General features: G+C 41.4%; 1 long non-coding RNA gene across 1 annotated transcript; it reads left to right on the forward strand.

The window, feature by feature from the left end:
* The first annotated feature begins 1,513 nt into the window (after positions 1–1,513).
* On the forward strand, positions 1,514–3,426 carry LOC101904996 (uncharacterized). The gene is made up of 2 exons (XR_003033763.2): positions 1,514–2,047; positions 3,182–3,426. It is a non-coding gene; the product is annotated as an uncharacterized lncRNA (long non-coding RNA).
* Positions 3,427–9,303: the final 5,877 nt, after the last annotated feature.

Below are 9,303 nucleotides of genomic sequence, written 5' to 3' on the forward strand. Positions count from 1 at the left end.
TATGCCAGCAAATTTGGAAAACTCAGCAGTGGCCACAGGACTGAAAAGATCAGTTTTCATTCCAATCCCAAAGAAAGGCAATGCAAAGAATGCTCAAACTACCACACAATTGAACTCATCTCGCACGCTAGTAAAGTAATGCTCAAAATTCTCCAAGCCAGGCTTCAGCAATATGTGAACCGTGAACTTCCAGATGTTCAAGCTGGTTTTAGAAAAGGCAGAGGAACCAGAGGTCAAATTTCCAACATATGCTGGATCATGGAAAAAGGAAGAGAGTTCCAAAAAACTATCTGCTTTATTGACTATGCCAAAGCCTTTGACCTGTGTGGATCACAATAAACTGTGGAAAATTCTGAAAGGATTTAGAATAGGATGGGAATACCAGACCACCTGACCTGCCTCTTGAGAAACCTGTATGCAGGTCAGGAAGCAACAGTTAGAACTGGACATGGAAAAACAGACTGGTTCCAAATAGGAAAAGGAGTACGTCAAGGCTGTATATTGTTGAGATAGAGACAAAAGTGAGCTTCATTTAAAATTTTTTCATGTTTGCTTGAACTACAAATTTAGAAACATTCTACAATTGCTCAGAAAAATATTTTTTGTAAATCTCCTTGCTTCTCATGAGGAGGGTAGGAGTATAAGTCCTCCCCTTGAAACTTCAGGCTGAGGAAATGAAGTTCATCTGTAATTTCTGACCAGATTTATAGTTGAGATTACACTCATACTTTTTGTATATAGCAATTAAAGATGAGAGCTCAGATAGAAGTAGGCTAAATAGTAAAGAGAGATCTTATTTGTGTTTTAAATTTTGTCCTAAATAACTCAAAATGTGGATAATTCATTGTGCTGACTCATTTTAATAAACCAGGTTTTATCAGGAGGAAACGAACATTCTTTTAAAACTAATCTCTTCAGTTTTGGCCTGCTTGATTCAACTAAAGATTTTCAAGTTTCCTGTCCTGTGTTTAAAAAATATCTATGCTTTAAAAATTAACTATATCGACTGCTACAAATAGGAGTTGGATATTGATTTATTTTTGTTCACACATTTAAGACATATAATTTAAAACATTTATTAAATGCTACAAGAATTACTGAACTATGTAACAAGGTTTTACATATTCATTTTCTCTATGTTATAGTTAAAAATCTATATGTGTTTTCTTAATCTGAGGAAGTAGCTGGCATAGGACCCTAGACTCTTTTGTAGAATTGTAACTTTGACTACATCAATGACTCTCGTACCTTAAAAACAATCTTTCTTTTAAAAAAAACCTTCTGCACAGAACCATATTATATAAAAGAGACAAGTATAGAGTCATTTAGCTAAAGGAGTGGCCAGAGACCATGCACCTGTGACTTCTCTGTTCCTCAACCCTTCAGTGACCCCCATAGGACCTTCCCCTTCTATGGGACATAGTTCAGAAACTAACACTGTGAGAGAATCCTTCTCGCTAAACACCTTTAGAATTAAAACTTGCCGGGACATTGTTTTCTTGTGTATGATTTTCTCACCTTTCTATGTCTCGCTAAATGGAAAAGTTTAAAGAAAACTGCAGATGTGTTCTTCTTATTAATATTCGACTTCAAACTACTTCATTTGAACATGATCCTCACCTAGAAATCAAAATAAAGGTCTCGGAAGTACATATTTAGGGCAGGAGCTGTTAAGGGAGAAGATGGTGATCTTGTGCATCATTACCAGGATTATGGGTCATTCCCTAATTCTCTGAAATTATGTGTACTCAATAGACTGATATTTATTATACTTTTTATCAGATTAATCTAAATAGCATTCCATATATATGTTCTCTGTTATCTAAAAGCAGAATAAGTAGGAATTCATTTTCTTTTATTTATGTGATTATTTTTCTACCTAAGTAATCTTCAAGTTAGGTCTAGTCTCAAAGTATTATTTAAATGTCACATGTAGGAAATTATATGTCATTCCTATGATAATATCTCGTTTAACTTAAACATAATATTTGACTTATTTCAGATGCAGCAGGAGTTGGACAGGATATAACTAGAGAACTAGAAGAAGGTATGTTGCCAAAACGTATGAATTAAATTTAGACATTGATTTCTGAAATACATGGTAAACAGTCAGTGGCATCTCTTTCCATTGTTTGGATAACAGTTGCTATCTTAAATATTTTTTCTTACATATAGCTAATGAAAAATGTGAGAGCATGAGCAGTCATAGTGAAAAATTCCTTCTTCCTCATTTATTCACCATGTTCCATTGCTTGAAAAACAAGCCCCAAAGGTCTATGTATTTCTTTTATTTCTGGCTATTTCCTTCTTCTGCTGCCTCCATCCCTGTGGAACTATCCACCTACACCCTGACACTATTCTCAGAATACGTGGAGTTCATCAGCGTCTCAAGTGTCTGATAGTGGTTACGGTTAGGAACCCAGACTGAAGCAGTCATGTTTGTGTAGCTGTCACCTGATGGTGACTTTAAAACTCCTCTGTTGTTGACTTTGTCACCAGTTTATCTTTCATCCTCAGGAAAAGCTCCAAACACCCACCTCAATTTGGGTCCTGCCAAAGTAGTTGCCCTTATCTCTTTACCACCCTCCTCTGCCCCTCAACTCTGCATCTAACCAGCCAGACTGTGTAGGATCCCACAGGTGTGCTTCCTCACCTCTGGTCTTTGTACATGTTTCTCCCCTCTACCTCTTGTACTTTCTCCTGTCCTTCAGATAGCTACTTACATATCACCTCCACCAAAAAGCTGGCAGTACTGACACAAGGCTGGCTGTCCCTTTTGAGTGTTCCTTGTGCCATCTTTTATATCTGTCTTAGTATTTATGACTCTGTGTGGAAATCGGCTGTTCATGTATTTTTCCAGCTTAGGGCATATCATTTTTCAGGGTGGACTGGGTCACCTTCATCTTGTAATTCCAGTGCTTGTCACAGCACCTTTGCACGTAGTTATCGAGTAAATGAATGAAGAATGAGAAAACCAGAAGCCCAGATACTCAGCCACATGTGCGACCATGAGCGGATTATATAACTGTAATCTTGTTTTTGTGTTGTGTCATCTATAGATATATTTCATTCTTCAGAACACTTGGAAAGGTCTCAATTTTGTTTTGTTTTTTTCTTAACTAACACTTAGTTAACTCAGGTATTTTAGGTAAAGAATATAATTCTTTCCTTTTCCTTCCAGTTGATGCTGAATTTGCATCTAATTCCTTTAGAGTGTCTCCTTGAGGATCTACAGATGGGTCAAATGTATATGAGGACCTACTATGGAAAACATCACAAGAATATGTACAGACTTTGAAGAAAAAAGATATGATTTGAATGATGAATAGTAAAAGTTTCCCTACAGGACTGTTTACATGAAGTTTTCATTGTTTCCCATTAAACCTGATGAGAAATTCTTTATTAAAGGAAAATATTTTCATATTATGTGTGTATGATCACAATGTATATGGTATTTTTTTTTTTGTATATGGTATTTTAAGTGATGTTTCTCTGCATCTAACTTAGCAGACTTAAAAGCCAGCACTGTTGAGTTTTCCATATTCAAAGTGATACTGTTAGTCACTCAGCCATGTCGACTCTTTGTGATCCCATGGACGAGCCCGCCAGGCTCCTCTGTCCATGGAATTCTCCAGGCAAGAATACTGGAGCAGGGAGCCATTCCCTTCTCCAGGGGATCTTCCAGTCCCAGGGATCAAACCCAGGTCACCTGAATTGCAGGTGGATTCTTTACCATTTGAGCAGCCCTTTATGAACTCAAACCCTAGTATCAGCTGTTTAAACAGCACCCAAACAACCAGACTTGTCATTAATATTTAGTGGTGTTGATTGATAGCTTTTTTGTATTTTCTAGTTTTTATCACTATATATAGATCTAAAGATTTAGATACTTATGGCTACCATCAATGTTATGGCTACCATCAATGTTTTGATGTACTACAACTTAACAGTGGCATAAAACTTACTATATGTAACTGTAAACATGGATTCATAGGTCTTCCTCATGAAGAAATAAGTTTTGCCTGAGTTTTTGCCTTTGCAATGAATTAACTTTTTTAAAAAATTTATTTTTAATTAGAGGATAATTACTTTACAATATTGTGATGGTTTCTGCCATACATTGACTTGAATCGGCCATAGGTATGCATATGTCCCCTCCCTCTTGAACCTCCCTGTCACCTTCCTCCCCATTCCACCCTTCTAGGTTGTCACAAAGCACCAACTTTGGGTTCCCTGCATCATACAGCCAATTCCAAAAAGACACATGTACCCCAGTGTTCACTGTAGCACTATTTACAATAGCTAGGACATGGAAGTAACCTAGATGTCCATCAACAGATGAATGGATAAAGAAGCTGTATATTATTCAGCTATAAAAAGAAATGCATTTGAATTGGTTTTAATTGACTTCTGATTTACTTTTGGAAACCGTGTTAAAATGAGAGAAAAGTTCCAAGCGCCAGACATTTTCGCAAAACTCCCCTATCTCCTCCTAAGGTACCATTTATATTTCCTAAATGTTTTTTGTTATAAGTGCCCCTCCTTCCCCAAGTCACCTGTTTTTCAGAAGATGCCTTTATCTCCTACTCCCTGGCATTTACTAAGTAGTATATCAACTCCCGGTTGTAGTCACCCCCTCAAGTCACATTTCTTTGTGAACCTCTGCACGTGGTTGTTATTGTTCTGTCGCTCAGTCACGTCCATCTCTTTGCGACCCCATGGACTGCAACATGCCAGGCTTCCCTGTCCTTCACCATCTCCCAGAGTTTGCTCAAACTCAATGTCCATTTAGTCGAAGATGCCACCTAACTAGCTCATCCTCTGTCACCCCTTTCTCCTCCGGCCACAATCTTTCACAGCATCAGGGCCTTTTCCAGTAAGTCGGCTCTTCCCATCAAGTGGCCAAAGTATTGGAGCTTCAGCATCAGTCCTTCCAATGAATATTCAGGGTTGATCTCCTTTAGGATTGACTGGTTTGTTCTCCTTGCTGTCCAAGGGACTCTCAAGAGTCTTCTCCAGCACCACAGTTTGAAAGCATCAATTCTTCAGCACTCAGCCTTGTTTACGGTCCAACTCTCACATGTGTACATCATTCCTGGAAAGCTATTTAAATGTTTTTTTCTCATGGTTATCTGCTTTTGTCAATTTAATTGGCAGATTCCCAATAACTGAACCTAAGAGGGTGGAGGAAGTATTTTCCTCACCAACAGTTCCAAGAGCTGACATGTTACTAATGCTCACTTAATCCTTCATCCCCTTGTCTTTCTGTCCTCTCAGTGATCTGACTTGGCAGAACTCCAGTTTCATATGAGACTGATGATCCTTCTCCCCCATCACCCTCTCCAAGGGTCTCAGTGCTGCACTGCCCAGTGATCCTGCTACTTTTATTAATTTGTATCTTCTGATAAGGATTTCAGATCTCTTCTCTACGAACTTCTCACCATGCTTCTCCCCTCTCACTTGTACCAGACAATCTGAGGTCCCACAACACACTTCTTGAAAGGTTCACCTGTATCCCTAGCAGTTCTAGACTGTCTTCCCTTTCTTTCCTCAAAACTACTCCCAAGTCACTGATGACTACCACATCGCTGAATCAAAGCCACACCTTTCCTGCCCTTGTCTATCTGAATTCCTCCTACCTCTTGGCGTTCACTCTAACTGACCTTTTGGAGACACTCCCTCCTTTTGGCTAGGCTTTCAGTATTCATTCCTTTTATCCTGAAGGCACGGACAGGTCATTGTGATCAGAGACACAGTTCTTATTAAATATCTCACAGTAAACATACAGGCGTTGCCCCCTCGCCCAGGACTGCACCTGGGGCCGTGTGTTGAGAGCAGGTCAGTTGTTCCACAACAGCAGGTGCAGAACGGAAGAAAACCTTGTCCCTCCTGCTGAGAAGGGCCTTCTCCTCTCCTGGGAAGGATGTCCTCCTTACTCTGGCCTTTGGTACGTAAGTAAAGGTGTCACCCACCCCAAAAAGGGTCCTTCTGCCCAGTGTTTCTCCGCCAATGGAATGAGTTGTGTTGAGAAGCAAAGGAACTAAGAAGTGGGAGCACCCACTGTACAGTCCACACTCTCCAACAGGCCATGGGCGGGGCTTCTCCGTAGGGCTCTCATCAGCGGGGGAGTGGGTGGAGTTGGCGGGGTTCTGGGGAGCAGAGATAGGTGCAGCTGCTCCCGGTAATGGGGCTCACAAGGGTCATTGCCACCTTACATTAAGGTGGGTGCAGCGTCTCCGCACACGGCACCGCCAGCCCAAGCAAGAGCATCGGCCAAGCTGGTTCACACCAGGAACTGGGGTTTGAAGAGCCGGAAGCAAGGCCTCTGCAGGAAACACCCAGCAAGCAAGAGAAGCCAGACTACGCACAAGGGAAAGGAGGTTAGTATTTTTATTCCTAATATTGTTTGTTTGTTTGTTTAACCTGATAACTGTTTATGGGCTTTGCTGATAACAAAATCTCTCCAGGAGCCTGACCTGGAGTCTCCAAGGTTCTGGGCCTCATCCCTTCTTGAAATATAGATTCTTAGGGAGATGGAGCACCTTGGGGGGACCTACTCTGGGCTGTAGGTCTCTCCTGCTCCTTGGGGAGATGAGACTATGAATTCTTTCAGATCGGAGCTATTAGATGAACGGTTGCAGATGTCTGCGCTGAAGAGTCTCAGAAGATCTGGGCTTTTTACAAAACCACTGAGAAATCCCAGGGAAGCTTATTTCCCCACAATTTCCCTCCTTGTTCCTAGAAGAGTTTTAGGCTGCAATTCAGCCACTGTAACCAGTCCAAGGAAACTTGAAGTTGATGGGCACCAAATCCTTTTGGCTTGTCTTGGGCAACATTTAATCAGCAAGACCCTTACTGAGCAAAAGAAATTGGTCTCAGCCGAAGTCCCCCAAGTCTTAGATTCAGGAATCTAAGCCAAGTCCCCCCAAATTTTAGGGACTATTTTGGGAAGCAAGGTGGTTTCCTCCTCGTGTTTCTGTATTAACCTTTTCTACCTGATCCAGGGCATTGTAGGGAAGCAAAATTTGTCACTCCCAAATGTGTCTCTTTGGCAAGAGAATGATTTTAGGCAGAATATTTTTAAGAAACAAAAGACTCAAAGCCTTTCTTTTGACTGCCTCCTTAAATGTTGAATGGTTTAGATAAAGGGGCTGGCCCAGGAAGACAGCTACTATGAGAGATACTGAGAAAAAATGTGGGCCAGGTGTGGTCAGGGGAACTGCAAATATTTACAGAGAGTTCCAAACACTTGCTTTTCCATCTCCATGTGAATCACCTTCCTCCACATTCTAGTCCCAAACCACTACCCACAGCATCCTCCTCTGTCTCTAGCTGAAGATGGCATTTAAGGTGAGGGTTTCAACCATTCTGGTGAGTTACTCACATTTTCTGGTTCTCACCCATGTATACAGAAGTATACATGTTGTTAACCTTTTGTTTGCTTTTCTCCTGTTAATCTGTCTCATGTTAAGTCGCTTCTTAACCAGCCAGATGAACCTAGAAGGATAGTTTTTGTCCTCCCCCACAGGACACACCTGAGTACAGGGAGCTATGCTCATTTACAACTGGCAGAGACTTTGCCTCCTCTGCAGGGAAGAGATCTCTGGTAAACTGTTACGTATACAGCAGCACCAGCCAGTGAGCTGACGCTCACTTGAAGGCCTTAGACATAAGTAGCATCATCCTGTTACCAAGTCCTGTTGCTTCCTACAGGATGGGCCGATAAATCAAGAGATGAATTACTGGGGCAAGGAATAGCAACTTTGTTTGGAAAGCTGGTAGATCAAGTTAATGGTGGACTCATGTCCCATAAGAACCATCTTGCCTGAGTTAGAATTCAGGCTTGGTTTACACTAAAAGGAGAAAGAGTAAAGTCAAACCTTTCCTGGTTCCCATCAGCCTCTGAAGGGAATGTGTTAATTCCCTTCCTGCAGTCATTGACAGGCGGGCTTGGTCAGGTTGTTTCCTGGGAGGTAAACACAGGTGTTTAAGCTTAATCCTTATTATGCGGGAGGCAAGGCTCCCAGCGAACGAGCAACTATGTACAATATAAGCATAAAGGCAACATCCCTTTAGTGCTGAACTTGTAATAGAATACAAAAGGGTCTTCCCTGTTACAGTTGTTCACTTCAGCAGAAGTCAGGGACAGATTTCATACTGCCTTTTGTGAAAGAAAAACCATGGAGTCGGTAACGTTCCTTAATTTGAACAAACTCCATGAGATAGTGAAGGATAGGAAAGCCTGGCGTGCTGCAGTCCATTGGGTCACAGAGTTGAACATGACTTAGCCACTCAACAACAATAATGCTCCCTAAAGAGCTCTCTGAAACAGAGCCAGGAGGCCATTAACGAGTGTGACACAGGCATGTCTCAGCCTGGATGGAATCTGACCTTCCGATCATTTGTTGTCCTAATGAAGTCCTCCAGAATATCTGCCAAAAACTCAAGCTACTTCTTGGACCACCCCTCCCCTAAATAACTTGTGATTCCGTAAGGACAAATATTTCCTGGCTTCTATCAGAGTCGTTCACAGTTCTCATCAGGCAATTTTTGACAACCTGTTGCCTTTTGTCTTCATAAACCCCTGACTCCTTTTTGGAACACTCAGTTTAACCTGAATCTCTGTTTCCCGAATTGCAATTTTTTTCCCTTCCAGTTTTATTGAGATGTAATTAACATGCAGCAGTGTATAAGTTTAAGGTGTAGAGCATAATGATTTGACTTACAAGATGACTACCACAATGTATTTTACTATAATAATAAACATAACTATATTCCTGCTGCCTGGATACAGTGAAACATAACTAGAGCCACACTGCTAGAATACAGTAGAATTTTCAAGGTTCTCCAGAGGGGGAATAAAGACAGTAGGGGATTCGCTATTTATCTATCCATCTGTCAGGAGACCTGAAATCTGTAGTGAGCCAGCAGACTGGAGATTCAGGGAAGAGTTGATGTTGCAGTCTTGAACCTGAATCCCCAGAACAACAGTCTGGAAACTCAGCCAGGGTTTCTATGCTTCAGACTTGAACTCTTCCACTTTTCGGTTGCTGTTCAGTCACTAAGTTGTGTTCCACTCTTTGCGACCCCATGGACTGCAGTCTTCAGGGCTCCTCTGTCCTCCACTGTCTTTCGGAGTTAGCTCAAATTCATGTCCACTGAGTCGGTGACGCCATCCAAGCATCTTGTCCTGTGCTGCCCCTTTCTCCTCTCGCCTTCAGTCCTTCCCAGCATTTGGGTCTTTTCCGAGCAATCGCTCTTTGCATCAGGTGGCCCAAATATTGGAGCTTCAGTTTCAGTATC

This window comes from Bos taurus, unplaced genomic scaffold (assembly GCF_002263795.3).
Source record: "Bos taurus isolate L1 Dominette 01449 registration number 42190680 breed Hereford unplaced genomic scaffold, ARS-UCD2.0 Leftover_ScbfJmS_523, whole genome shotgun sequence".
Taxonomy (NCBI): Eukaryota; Metazoa; Chordata; class Mammalia; order Artiodactyla; family Bovidae; genus Bos; species Bos taurus.